The sequence below is a fragment of the Herpailurus yagouaroundi genome, unplaced genomic scaffold (genome assembly GCF_014898765.1).
Source record: "Herpailurus yagouaroundi ecotype Mexico unplaced genomic scaffold, PumYag 210, whole genome shotgun sequence".
Classification (NCBI taxonomy): domain Eukaryota; kingdom Metazoa; phylum Chordata; class Mammalia; order Carnivora; family Felidae; genus Herpailurus; species Herpailurus yagouaroundi.
The window spans coordinates 29,240,802-29,254,251 of record NW_024412441.1 but is presented as its reverse complement, the minus strand read 5'-3'; the positions used below and the strand labels follow the sequence as shown (position 1 = coordinate 29,254,251).

Genomic DNA, 13,450 nt, shown 5'->3' with positions numbered 1-13,450 from the left:
GTGAGAGAGAGTGAGAGAGGAGGAGCAGAGACAGTGCAAATCTCAATCAGGTTCCGTGCCGTCAGAGCAGAGCCTGAGGTAGGGCTTGATCTCACAACTGTGAGCTGAAATCAACAGCTTGACCCTTGACTGACCAAGCCACTCATGTGCCCCTCTCCAAGGATGAATTGTAAAGAGTGAAGTCGTAAGTCTAGTGCTAGCACTAGGAATGTAGGTTTCTCCCTTGTGTTTGTTTGGTAATTCTCATTGCTTCTGATGTGGTGAAAGACCCCTTTATCTTCCTATTAAATATCAGAGTTATTCAGGTTTGGTGGTCTCTTAAGATTCTCCTAGTACACCAAAAAGGAAAAGAGTGGCTGACAGAAAGGGGTAAAAATGGAAGAGGAAATGATGGCAAAGATTGGTGTTCTTCCTTCATCCAAGAACCACAACGCAAAGGAATATATAATTATTTTTTAACATGTTCTACCCAGGTGATAACTTTCTACCACAGTTAATTAGCAAGACACGACACTTGTTTTAAAAAGCTTAATACAAAAGATAAGGAAAAAAACACTGTGAAAAGACATTATTAATGCCTACACTTAATGCTCAGTTTTTCTATTGCCAATATTCTCTTTAAAACCTCCAGGATTAAACCCCTCAGTTGTGATGAGGAGAAGAATGGATCCATATTCCTGGAATAGAACATAGACTCGTAAATCAGAGGGAATTTCTAATACCTGGATGATACAGAGAATCAAAGATTAGTAATAATCTCCTTTTATTGTTGAGTTCATATAACCCAATTTGTAAAATAACCCAATTTAGGGGTGTAGAAAGTGATTTCCGAAGAACTCACTCAGTTCAAAGTGATAGAAATAATTATCCTTCTAGCCCAAGTATGGATATGTCTTTCTTTTTCAGAGGTATTGGCCAAGAATGGTACACGAAGTGCTGTCCTCTAAATTTCTATTAAGTCCCTAAAAATGCTCCCCCCCCCAATAATGGTGCAATCTAAGTAGAAGAATGTGCTTGTGGGGAGCCTGGGTGGCTCAGTTGGTTGAGCGCCTGACTCAGGCTTATGATTCATGGGATTGAGCCCTGCATCAGGCTCTGTGCAGACAGCTGACAGCTTGGAGCCTGCTTTGGATTCTGTGTTTCCTTTCTCTGACCCCCACTCACACTGCTTGCTCACTTGTTCTCTCTCAAAACTAAACAAACACTAAAAAAAAAAAAAAGAAGAATGTGCTTGCTATGCAGGTGCGGCTTCCAGACAGGTCCTGCCTTCTCCCTCTCTTACTAGTTTGCCTCTCCTACAGCTTTTCTTTGAAGAAATTCTGCAGCTGACATGCTTGTCTCCCAGGCCCATGCTTTTAGTATATTCTCTGAAAGGATGAGACACACACGTACATCTGTCTGAGGTGTCTTCCTGTCCTCTTCGTACTTCTTCATGCTTAGCCTTCATCATACTTCTTACGCTTATTCTGATTGCTGACCTTGGTGTTATTGTTTTTAAGTTTATTTATCTTGAGAGAGAGTGTGAGCGGGGGAGGAGCAGAGAGAGAGGGAGAGAGAGCATCCCAAGCAGGCTCTGTACGCAGAGTGGAGCCCGATGCAGGGCTAGACCTCAAGACCGTGAGATCACAACCTGAACAGATACCAAGAATTGGAGGCTTAACTGAGCCGCCTAGGCACCTCTTCTTGGTGTCATTTTCTTTTACTTTTCCGTCTCAGTTTTTGATGTATGTTTAGAAATTTAAAAATAAGCTTTCATAATCATATATTGTATATAATGTACACAATTTGTTCTGCATAAGAAAAAAGCTGTGATCTTTCCTCCTTTCGTTTTTATTTTGTTCTAAATACATCTTACAGCTTCATTTCTTCCAGGAGATGCTTGTGCATATTATTTGAAAGACCAAATGAATTCCTAGTTGGGAAGTTTGAACTAATTGCAGTGACCCCCCCCCCCAGGATACTTTCTAAACCTAGCAAAACTGACCAGATTTGCACATAAGTTAAGAATCTTCTTTACCTGAAAACAAGTATTACTCTGAAGAATATTTGCATATATTGGTTTGAATGAATGATGCGAAGATTTTTAAATCCTCCATTTGCTCAAAATAGTCTGTTTGGCATAGCATTTAAACAGAAATCATCAACCAGAAAAGTTTTCTCAGAAATTTCTTTCTTTCATTTTTTTTTAAACAAAGATCTCTGACAAATGGGAAGAAAGATGTCGTTTGTGGATATCTGAGGTAGATCTCCTAGGGTGAAAAAGGTAACGTGCTTGATCTGTTACTAGCCTCCTAAATGTGGCAGCCCTTTGGTCTGTGGATACAGGCTGGTTTTATTTTCACACTCTCTCAAGCCTCATATACCAGAATCACTTTTAAAATCTGGAGCAGCGAAATAAGCCGAAAGCGACACAAGGAAGATGCAGACTTAATACTAACATTCTAGGGGTGCCTGGGTGGCTCAGTCAGTTAAGTGTTCAACTTCAGCTCAGGTCATGACCTCACATTTTGCGAGTTTGAGTCCCACATGGGGCTCTGTGCTGACAGCTCAGAGCCTGGAGGTTGCCTTGGGTTCTGTGTCTCCCTCTCTCTCTACCCGTCCCCTGCTCGTGCTTTGTCTCTGTCTCTCAAAGTAAATGAGCGTTAAGGAAAAATTTAATACTAACACTCTAGCACCTAAGAAATTGCTTCCCTGCAGTAGGTAAATTTGAAAAAAAAATTGTAGTGAAAATACCCAATAAACCTGAATGTATGTTTTATGTGAATATATGAGTATGAATTATAACATAGATAAACTCACACCAGATGTGTATGGTTTTTCTTTGGCTTGTGATGACTGTTAAGAGTTTATTCACCTATATTTCTTCCCAAACTTTGACAAGTGATTCCTTAATTAAAAAATATATTTTACTTGAAAATATTGGAAACTGTTCACAGATATACTGCAAATATAAAAATAATACCTCTATGTTCTTCAAGCTTCACCTGTTGTTAGTGTTTTACCCCATTTACTGTGTTGTGTGTGTGTGTGCTCTCTTTCTCCTCCAGGCACACAGATTCCTTAATTGTCAAATGGGTAAAGTCAGATTTATTATATATGCTTACACACATAACAGACACTCTTTCCCTAATTATATCTACTAAAAATTACAGATATTTTTTTTAAAAATTTAACATTTATTTATTATTGAGAGACAGAGAGACATAGAGCATGAGACACAGAGGGGTAGAGAGATGGGGAGACACAGAATCTGAAGCAGGCTCCAGGCTCTGAGCTGTCAGCACAGAGCCCGACGCAGGGCTTGAACTCTCGGACTGTGAGATCATGACCTGAGCTGAAGTCGGGCGCCTAACCAACTGAGCCACCCAGGTGCCCCCAGAATTACAGATTTTTTAAAAGGGATGACACCAGCACACGTATTCATTTGCTAGTTTTGCCTGGTTCAAAGTGTTATTTGATGAAAGGCTGTGGGTATGATACAATCTTCCCCAATACGGTCTTTACACAGTAACATCCATAAAAAAAACTGTTGGAGTGCCTGGGTGGCTCAGTCGGTTAAAGCGTCAACTTCAGCTCAGGTCATGATCTCACAGTCCGTGGGTTCGAGCCCCACGTCAGGCTCTGTGCTGATAGCTCAGAGCCTGGAGACTGCTTTGGATTCTGTGTCTCCATCTCTTTCTGCCTCTCCCCCGCTTGTGTTCTGTCTTCTCTCTCTGTCTCTCAAAAATAAATATTATTTTTTTTTTAACTTGGGTCTTTGTAACTAGAAGGTTAGAGCAATCAGCTACCTAAGTTTGACTGGCCTGAGTCAAGTTTGTTCCTGCTTGATCATGGTATAATATTGCATACTTGTTTTTAAGCATTTTATAAAGTTTAAGAAACATTTAAAAGGTGGGGGGGAAAGTGATGTTCAATTAGATGGTGTGAACAAAGAAAACTTAGGACATTTTCATAAGGCACTAAGTATTCTTGAGGAGTAAGAGGGAGCGAAACCTGCAGAATCTATTCATTTCTGAAGCTAATTCATCACAAAGGCTTTTTTGTTCTTGGGAGCTCCATAAAACTTCAGAGTTGGTAAAGACACTGGAGGTCATGTGGTTAACTTACCATAAGATAGAAAGTCTGTACCTAGCATCCCTCATAGGTGGACTTTCTGCCTTTGCAAGATATTATTGGGAGGAAATCACTGGGGGTAATTTCTTGTTGTATTTTACAGAAGCTCTAATATTTGAGAAATGAAGTTCCTTTTGACACCGAAATTTCCCAAGTAAATTTCCAAAGCACCTCATCTGTCCCCCCTTCGTTAGCCTTTATCACATTTTATGAGGGTCATAAATACAAGTCTTGCAAGACAGGGCTGGGAAATCCTTGAGGAGCAAATTCTATTGCAGTCTCCTCCCTTAATCATCTTTCATCCATGATTAGTAGTTAATAAATATTTTGGAGTACTGGATTCTGCCAGATCTTCCCGTCATATCTCAACAGTGGCCTAGCAAGTGGTTTTCTTTCCATCCTTCCAACCTTCTTCAGCCCATTTTCTCACATTGCTACTAACTTCTTTCTAAAAACCAGAAGTGTCCATGTTTCTCTTCTGCTCTGTCTGACAAGAAAATTTAAAAGTCTTTCCGGTGTCCCCACACAATACAGGTAGATCAGCTGTTGTTCGTGGGTCGGGAAGCAGAGGAAGCCATTAGTTTTGTGTTTCAAATGGGACTAACTTGGTTACCTCTCTGCCTTTCCTGGTGCTTGAGCAGGTCTCTAAGCCTTCGTGTCTCCATAGGTAAAATGGTTACCTAGGTTGGTTATTAGAATTAATGGCATCATCTACAAAAACATTTTGTAGACTGGTTGAGGCAAACACTAAAACGTTAGTTAACCCAGGTGCTAGTGAGATACAGTTTTTATTAAATTTTTGCATTAAAAGTTTTTTTAACATTGATTTCTTTTGGGAAAATGATCTACATTCAGTTCTTTGGTTAAAAGTTAGATACTGAGTTTCAAGGTTTGCTACTTTAACAAACTTTATAAATTCAGTAGATATTGACAAATCTCCTGAAATAGACTCTACAATATTAGATATTTATAGTCAAAGGTAAAGAACTGCATTCAAATTGCCACACACTTGAAAACGCGAATTAAAGTTTTATTATTGCTGAAACCTATGCTAAAAAATAAGGTATAAAACTGGTGTATACTTGTGTTAGACCCAAACACTTCAAATAGTTTCCCAAATCATGGCAAGTAACTTTGATTTACCATCTATTTCTTTTACTGATGCCAATAATACTAATTCTGCAGTTTGTTTGTTGTGGTCCTCTGAAGTCCATTGTGTTTTATTTATGATTGTGCATTTATAATTATGCAAATATGAATTGCACATAGATTAATTTTATCTGAGCATAATTTTTATGTATGATAAAATAGTCATCCTTTAGTGACCACTCTTTATATTCCTATGTAAGGAGTAATTAATTTAAAATCAGTACCTGGAGGGTATCTGTGTGCAGGAATGGACTGGGGAAAAGTAGAGAGATCCTTTGGAATTCCTATGCAACTTTCTATCTGTGTGCCATACTTACTTAAGCCTTGTAAATTACAGCCTTGTAAATTACAGGAAGGAAAGGCTAATTTTCTCATCACTTAACTGCTGCCAGGCTGGAGCAGAACATTCTAGCAGATAAATAGCTGTGGCAAAACCACACACATTGTTAATAGTTTAAATTCATGTAGTGCAGGCCTTACACAGGTGCCATGTGCAGAACAGATAAGTGGTGGGGAGAGCTGAGCTATTAATTTTTCCATTGAGATGTTGGCAAGGGTGAGGGGTGAGAGGCTATAGGGAAAAGCAAGAGGAGTCTCAGTGGCAGAAAGAACATAGCAATATTGATAAATTGAGAGAGACTAAAAGAAGAGACCAAAAGGAACTAACAATTAGTACTACACGCTTAGGTAAACAGCCCTTTTCCAGCCAACAAAGCTAACACAACTGCCTTTTCTTAGCAAATGGCTGAAAAGTAATAAGACTTTTCCTGTCTTTCAAGCAACTCCAACCCATGCCTTTCCACGTGGAGTTTTTCATGAACAGTTAAAAGAAGCAGCAGATGTCCAAGTTTTTCATGTGTTTTAATCATTCATATCCTTTTGAATTGTGTCCCATTAAAGAAATTACTTTGTGGTAGCAGTTTCCGTTCTGGTGCGTAACACTGCCTCATACTTAGTAAGCTCTCAAGAAATGTTTGGGAAATTAAGAATATGGATGAAGGAATGGCAGTACCTGCTGGATCGCAGATGAGGCAAAGTGAGTCAGTTTGGCCAAAGGGTTGTAATTACTGTCAGAACTTACATTTAAGGAAGGAGAAAAGGTACTAATATAGTGAAAGGTTGTTGATAATAATTTAAAATGATACATAATAATTATAGCAATAGAATAATAGATCTTTGACCTTGCCATGTACTTTAGCAAGGTCAAAGGTTAGGTTAGAATCAATATATCTTTTATCTTGGAATCTTGGATTTTGGAGAGCTTAAAGTCATCAAGCCTATCTGCCTTAGGAACCAGCCACTTGGGTAGGTTTAACTTTAGAGCTAACCCTTGTCATCCTAAAGCATCTCTTTTCACAGATGACTTCTTCTTCAACGTCCTGTTCCCTTGGACTTCCATGAATAACCTCATTTTGCTTCATTTTTTTCTTGCCTCTTTGACCATTATACCTCAGTCTCCGTGATTTTCTCTTCTTTCCTGCCACCTAAGTAAGGCTTTTCCCTAGAGCTCTGTCCTTTGCCCCACCTGGTTCCCACTAAATGGCCTCTTTTCTTGGAATCCCTTGTACCGCACATGTGTTTCTCTAGTACCAACCTCTCCCGAGCTCCAGACCTATGCCCGGCTGCATATGTGACATATTAATTTGGATGACTTCAAGCATCTGAAAAAGTTCTCAGAATAAATCTAGTTTTTTTTTTTAATCTCTCATCAATGCTAAATTTTCTTCTTGTATTTTTCTTTTAGCTAAAGGTACTATCTTTTTTTAATGTGATCATTCAGTCCAGAAAATTGAGAGTCTTCTCCACTCTCCTCAGTTTATCTTGAAATCCTCTGATTCAGTTCCTTTTGCAACTCTTGCTTTGGACTCACAACTCCATCTTTATGACCACTGGCTAGTTCAGACCCATGTATTTTGCCTGGATCATTGAGATAATTTCCTCACTGCTTGTCCTGCCCGCCTCCCAACTTCTTCCCTTATATTCCATTATCTCTGACAGTCTGCCTTTGCAAAAATGCAACCAGGGTGCTTTGCATTATTTACCAGCAAAATTCCATCTTCAGGATAAACTTTAAAGTTCTTAGCATGGCATCAAATTATTTCAGTAGGCCCTGACGACCTCTCTCATTTCCTATTCTACTTTTCTTTGCCTTCCATTCCATGTTCTGCTACAATTGTTTGTTGTCAGATGCAGAGTGGCTATTTCGTTTATGTGCTGCCACTCATGGTATTTTCTCTGTCTGTACTTCCTTCTCTTTTTAACCTAATATATTTATATTCATCCGTCTTTGAGTAGCTTCGTTTTTGAAGTTAATTCTCTAAACAATGAAACCACTATTACTTTGATGTTAGTATTATACTTGGTGCATATTAATATTAAATATGTTACTATGTCTCTGGTTTCATGTTTCCAAATGTGAGCACCAGGAGATTAAAAACCAGGTCTCATTTATATTTTCATCTGCGCAGTTAGCACACAGACATGACATAAATATTTTTTGAATGGGTACTGAAATGAGTATGCTCACTGTTTTGATCTTAGTGGCTATGATTTATCCACTTAAAATTTCTTCTTAGCTTTCTGGACTATTGCCATAGCATATTCTCTGCAATAGATGTCCCATGTCTTCATGGCCATTGTTATGTTCCAAGGGAAATTCATGATCTTCTGGGTTGGGTTAACCCTTTTGAGGTATCTGTTTTCTTGTGTTATAAAAAGAATCTATGTAATTGAACTTGTTGCCAGTAGATGTACATTAAAATACAGAGTTCACGAGAGTACATGACATTCTCATTAGACACAAAGAATATTTTTTGAGCCATGCTATGGTATTTGAAAAGCAATTAGCATATTACACATTATTCCTGTGAGACACAAACTGTTTCCCATTTTAATTTGCCTGCTTAAAGACAGAAAAAGATAGATGAGTTTACACTCAAGGTGTATGCCTTTCCCTTGTGGCCAATGAGCTAATTTCCTTTTCATATTTGCAGAATACTGATACAATTGTTCTTTCATCACACATGAAATTTGAGTGCATAACCAGTTTGTGGAAATCACCTAGTAATTTATTAGGTTGATCACAGCAATTAAGTCATAATTGTTTGAGAAATATAAATTGACTTTCTGTTTTAAATGGATAATTTAACATTCCAAACCACAGACCTGTAGTGTAACTAATTTCTGGGATAAGAAGTTTGTTTCTCCTATTATTAAACTAAAAAAAAAAAAATTCAACCTTTGATAATCCAGTAACGAATTACGAAGTTGCTGAATTCTTGGGTTCGTGTTATATCTTCATTCTTTTCCCTTGTTGCTAATTTTTTTATTTTATTTAAAAAATTTTTTAAAAATATTTATTTATTTATTTTTGAGAGAGAATGAGAGAGAGAGAGAGCACGAGCAGGGGAGGCGCAGAGAGAGATGGAGACACAGAATCTGAAGCAGGCTCCAGGCTCTGAGTTGTCAGTACAGAGCCCGACGCGGGGCTCAAACTCACAAACTGTGAGATCACGACCTGAGCTGAAGTCGGATGTCTAACCGACTGAGCCACCCAGGCGCCCCTAATCTTTTTTATATTTAAGGACATCACATTGGAGGGAATTTTAGATAGAACTGGGACGTGTTGGTAGGACCATGGATTTTTCAGTGATTGGAAATGTGAAGACTGTACTTTCAGGGATTGTTTCTAAAGTTTGTCACTAGAGAAATTTCTCTAAGTGTGGAGTCCCTGAAAGCATGAGGAGGAGAAATAGTGTCCCTTCCTGTGAAGCCGACTCTGGGTGTTGTTTCCACAGCTGCCCTTGTCATTGATGATTGTTCCCTCCTCCTTTGGGGGACTAAGAGGAAAGTGGCCCGTTGTCTGAGTCGTTTCTCTAAAAAAGAAGCCATTTGTGTGGCTTGTTAATTGTCCATTGGAATGCTGTGTGGGTGAAGCTAAGTGAGCAAGGAGACAGCACTTGGAGTGTAAACAGATTTGTCAGCCATGGCAAGGACTTTGACTTTTCTTGGAGTGAAAGGAAAATCATTGGAGGATTTTCAGAAGAGGAGGTCTATCATCAGAATTAATCTGATTTCTATGCTACCAATCAACTGGAAAGGCAAAGGCAGAAGCAAGAGGTTACTTAAGAGACTGGTGTAGTAACCTAGAGGGGAAATTAGGCTGTTTGTTAGCAGTGGAGATGGTGACAAGTGGTCAGATGTTTGGGACGTATTTGCAGATAGAACCAGGGCCCGCTTCACGGTTTCCTGGGTGTAACACTAGTGTTGTCTCACAATGGTTTTTGCTTAGAAAAGTTTGTGCTTATTTGTATACTGTGCTGTTGCAATCCTGAAATCCTTTTCTTCCCAGTTTTACTGAGATATAATTGGCATATATCATTGGGAAATATAAGTTTTACAACATGATTTGATACATGTATATGTTTTGAGATGACTACCACAATAAGATTGGCTAATACCTCTGTCACGTCATATAATTATCTTTCTTTTGTGCCTAAGTGTTGCATTTATTAATCTTCTTTTCTTATCAATTCTAACAGGCCATATGATATTTATCCTTTCATAAACAAGCCAGTCATGTTCTTTTTTGTGGCATTTTACTTGGTCTTGCCCCTGTTGGGAAAGATAAAAAATGATCTCTTTCTATGAGTTTAATAGAACACAAGAGACATGTGGAATGATTCAAAGAAAAGTACATAAAGCTGATATACATTTGAGAATATGAAAATCATACTTTTTCATAACTTTTGACTGTACAAGTAGCTCATTATGAACAAAGATGTCAGATGACAATTTTCATGTTAAAAACACTGCCATCACCACAAAGATTTACTGACTGTAATGAAATGAAAGAAAAAAAATGTATATATTGTAGCTTAGATAACTATTAGTAAATGGGATACAGATAATGTTGACATAAAAACACTTAAGTTCACAGTAATTATACAGAAGCATCGATGGCCATTAGTCCTCCATCGAATATGGTAGTGCCAAATCTGTGCCTTGATCAGCTCATAATCTTAGACAAAATTTCTGCTCCTGTGAAATAAAGTAAGATGTCCTTTAAATATCCTACTGTAGATAACAGGCTTTGTGAACTCCATGAGTAGACGTCTGTTCTAAAAAGTACTTTAGACACACATATGAATATCCAGTTAGCGACAAGATCAAATGCAATCAGCCACCACCCAATGCAAATTCATGTCAACTAGCAAACAGATATATATGTACAGATATATAATGTATTAGTGTATGGTAATATAAAATAAAATGTATTATTATATTTTATAATGTAAAGTCAAATTATGAAATACACTATGCTGTAGTCAGATGCATCTTACCATATATAGATTAAAAAAAAATTTTTTTTAATGGTATGATTTTAGGCTCAAGTGGAAATGGTTAAGAAAGCTCTCCAATGAAAACTCATCATGATATGCAAAGATGCTTGTTTATTAAAAAGCCTCTGGGGCGCCTGGGTGGCGCAGTCGGTTAAGCGTCCGACTTCAGCCAGGTCACGATGTCGCGGTCCGTGAGTTCGAGCCCCGCGTCGGTCTCTGGGCTGATGGCTCAGAGCCTGGAGCCTGTTTCCGATTCTGTGTCTCCCTCTCTCTCTGCCCCTCCCCTGTTCATGCTCTGTCTCTGTCCCAAAAAATAAATAAATGTTGAAAAAAAAATTTAAAAAGCCTCAACCCATGCTTACAAAGTAAAAAAGTAACTTTGAAACGTGAGAAAAACAATGCCTCCACAAATCATAGGAATATACTTCCTGATTTAGAAAATAAACAGGAAAGGGGCGCCTGGGTGGCTCAGTCGGTTGTGCGTCCGACTTCAGCTCAGGTCACGATCTCCCGGACCGTGAGTTCGAGCCCCGCGTCGGACTCTGGGCTGATGGCTCAGAGCCTGGAGCCTGCTTCCGATTCTGTGTCTCCCTCTCTCTCTGCCCCTCCCCCGTTCATGCTCTGTCTCTGTCTCAAAAATAAATAAACGTTAAAAAAAATTAAAAAAAAAGAAAATAAACAGGAAAATTAAAGCAAGGGACAGTGGATAATCTATGGCTAAAAATATCAACTCTTATGGAAAAATGACTTATATCAGATATAATATACATACCCTAATTTCAGCTTTTGAATAAAAATTTAATACCAAACTGCTTTCAGATTTTACATTTTTAATAGGATATAATTTGTTTGCAATGAATACATCTAATTTTAAAAAGCAGCCATTTCATGGGCTCTTTACTATTCTGAAGTTTTAAGTTTAAAAATGTTTCATCTCAAATGGTTTTAAGCAGCATGCAATTGTTGGTATTTTAAAAATTGCCATTGCATCGAATATTCTAGAACTGATACATGAGATTTTCTTATTACATTCTTACACAAAATTTGGTGTCACCTGGATTTATTATCATTTTTAACAATGTTTTTCACATTACAGTCCTGAAAAAGATTTTCCAGTGAGCTAATGTTTAAAAACATTTCACAATGTCACTGTTAGGATAAAATATCAAAAAACACAATGTTCTCATTTGAAAACAAGCACAGAAGTATATTTTAAGTATATAGACCTTTGTTTAATTTATAGCAGAAAAGTAGAATTATAATAAATTCTGATTTTGCAAAACTGAAAACACTGAATCTTAAAATAATGGAGTTTTACACACCTCTTTACCTTTTCTACATTTTAACATACTTTCACGTTAGATGAAAAATTAAGCATTAAAATAAACGCAAGTATGTACATAATTGTAAACTTTTTTTCCCCATTCATCTAAAGATTTTGTATATGTTGGCCATGCACATCCTGTGTGTCCCATCATATTGGGCAGCTGGCAGCTGTATATTTCTTTCATAGTTATACATTTGTTTCCCTGACTCTGAATCTGTGCAGGAATTTCACAAATTAAGTTTTAGTTCACAGCAAACATGACAGCATGAGTTTGCCCACCAAGCCCCTTTAAGAACAGATCCTGTTGTAAAATAACTTTTGTTCAAGTATTACCTGAGAAAGTGGCGAATAAAGGATGTAAGAAGGGTCCAGATAATAAAGGCTCAGTGCTGGCTACAGAGGGAAAATTTTCTGGACACCCTGATGGCACGGCCTCTCCTCAGCCCCAGGAGCTAGGATACAGAGTTCTTCTCATGGGGACTCTGTCCCACATCATCCCCAAACCAGAGTGTTGTCTCCTAAGTCACTGTGCTGAGGGAAGGAAGCTCTTTCTCACTGACCCTTCTATTGACCTCCTGAGCTCTGGGCAGCTCAGAAATGGTGGAATTGTGTGCCTCCTGCTGGCTAATGAGGGCAGCACAGGACCCTTGGGGTTCACCTGCAGGTGGACTTGCTCCCCTCCTGGCCAAAATGCTAAGTTACTACAAATCTCAGTGCCCCAGCCTCTGGAAGACACTGGTGTTGCTCTGCTTCATTCATGCCCACTCTCCTGCCTGGGACATGCCCTTGAAGTACTGGCTTGGAGAAGAAAAAAGACAGGGTTTTAATTCATCTCAGAAACATCATCACTATGCCATGCCACAGTGACAGAATCAAGTTTCAAGTCCCTACAAAAGATCCACCCATTTCAACCATTAAATTCTCCACTAGATGTTCAGACGGTTAGAGAGGGCTTCAGCTTTTTCAGGAAAAGATCCTCCTTGATAAACTGCTATGTGGCCTTGATTAAAATCACAGATAACTAAGGCAGAAATGAAGATTTTTTTTTTTTTTTTTCTCATGCTCATATGGAAATTGTAGTGCAGGGACATTTACTTCCAAGCAGTGGAATACAGCTGGTATGCCTCTGAGCTCATCAGGGAGGGAATTGAATTGTGTTTTCTCTCACCTAACAAATCTTATCAGAAGTTAATGAGATAGGGAAGAACATGATGCTTATGACCACTCTATCCAATTGCATTTTTATGTGCAAGAAAGTGGTCTGTAATCATACCAGTTGAGAAATATCTAACAACAAAATTATGGTATATTAACATATCATTATGGTATCATTATATTTATTTTTTATTTTTTTTTCTGCTTCTAGAGTTTTATTTTGATACATCATTAAGTATTTTATTTTATTTTATTTTATTTTATTTTTTTATTTTTATTTTATTTATATATGAAATTTATTGTCAAATTGGTTTCCGTACAACACCCAGTGCTCATCCCAAAAGGTGCCCTCCTCAATACCCAT

At 38.1% G+C, this 13,450-nt stretch overlaps 1 non-coding gene across 1 annotated transcript; it reads left to right on the top strand.

The window, feature by feature from the left end:
- The first annotated feature begins 8,925 nt into the window (after window positions 1-8,925).
- LOC121016497 (small nucleolar RNA U3) lies at window positions 8,926-9,130 on the top strand. Its single transcript, XR_005784312.1, has one exon. It is a non-coding gene; the product is annotated as a small nucleolar RNA U3 (small nucleolar RNA).
- Window positions 9,131-13,450: the final 4,320 nt, after the last annotated feature.